This window comes from Arachis duranensis, chromosome 7 (genome assembly GCF_000817695.3).
Source record: "Arachis duranensis cultivar V14167 chromosome 7, aradu.V14167.gnm2.J7QH, whole genome shotgun sequence".
NCBI classification, from domain to species: domain Eukaryota; kingdom Viridiplantae; phylum Streptophyta; class Magnoliopsida; order Fabales; family Fabaceae; genus Arachis; species Arachis duranensis.
In genome coordinates this window covers 44,966,641-44,968,014 of record NC_029778.3, presented here as the reverse complement: position 1 = coordinate 44,968,014, position 1,374 = coordinate 44,966,641, and positions in this window count along the sequence as shown.

Sequence of the window (1,374 nt, the reverse complement as noted above, 5' to 3'; positions counted from 1 at the left end):
TTTTGACTGTACTGTTTGGTCCGCGGGGGTTCACTTCTCAAGAACTAATTTACTAATGTCAATATTTTGAGTATTTTGTATTTAATGCTAGTGGGGTGCAGAGCTATAAAGCTAATTGAGTTCTGTGGAATGTGGATCTGTGTGGGAAGCTCACTCTTTTTGGAGGAACTCGCTTGTCCTTTGGCAAGCAAAGTTAGTTAAAAGAAGCAATAGGGACATGTTATGTGTGAAAGATTCAATAATGGTGCTTTTTCATTCTCATTTTTTCTTATTTTTAAGTTTTAAAATTAGAGTTAAATCTTCCCTCATCACCATGTTATATATTCAACTAGATTCCAAATAAAGTCAAAACAAGGGTCATAGAATATGATCACCCTCTCCAATTGACCCTCCCCACCACCCTACACTAAAGATAAAATATTATGACTCACAGCCCTCACTTATTAATTGATTGCATTTAATTAATTAAAAGAAAGCCTAATCCTATTTCAATTAGACAATGACATTACTGTAAACAAACTTACCAGGTCTTTTTCCAATATTTGAAATCACCCCAATAATTCACATCTTTTTTATTAGGAATGGTCGTATATCTACTTAACAGATTGACATAGGTTACGTATAGAATCCCAATCCCAATAGGATTTTAAATATCAGTTATTATGTTATTATAGTTAGGTATACTTATTTGCTGAAATCTGGTCTAAGTCAGACAATTTATTATAAATAAAGAAAACAAGCTTTGAATTTGTTCTCAAATTATTTTTTAGATAATAAATAACCCAATTTTTTTAACTAAAATGAGAGTAATCACTTAAAACAATTATGTAAAAATGAAAGACACTCGGCTTCAAAAATTCACAAGTACCAAATCTTTATGCTTTCGTGATCGGGCTGTAAGTGAACTTTTTTGGAACAATTTTATCAAAATTGTAACCTTTTAATAAATAATAGATAGTTTAACCTCAAAATAAATTAAAATAGGGTCCTAATCCATAAAATTTTTTGAAATTGAAGTTTTACTTAATTTACTTAGAAACTAAAATAAATTGAGAATCAGTTAGCTAGATATTCCTTTAGAAAAGAATCATATCATTTTCCTATGAAACAAGAAAAAGAAAGAGTGATCTCAGATTCTCGGTAGTGGTCCCTGGTCGGTTATACGTGGCATATTCTCATTCGAAAGCTTCATGTCAGCAAACCTCTGTCATATAAAATTCTCACCGACCCTGGCGACATTTGTGCCAAAGCTAGTGTCTTGGGTTAACAAAAAGCAGCAACCTTTCTTTGGAAAAAGATGGATCCCAAATACATGATATGAGATATGCATATACATATCAATTTTAAGATTTTATAAAATACAACAATACGTGT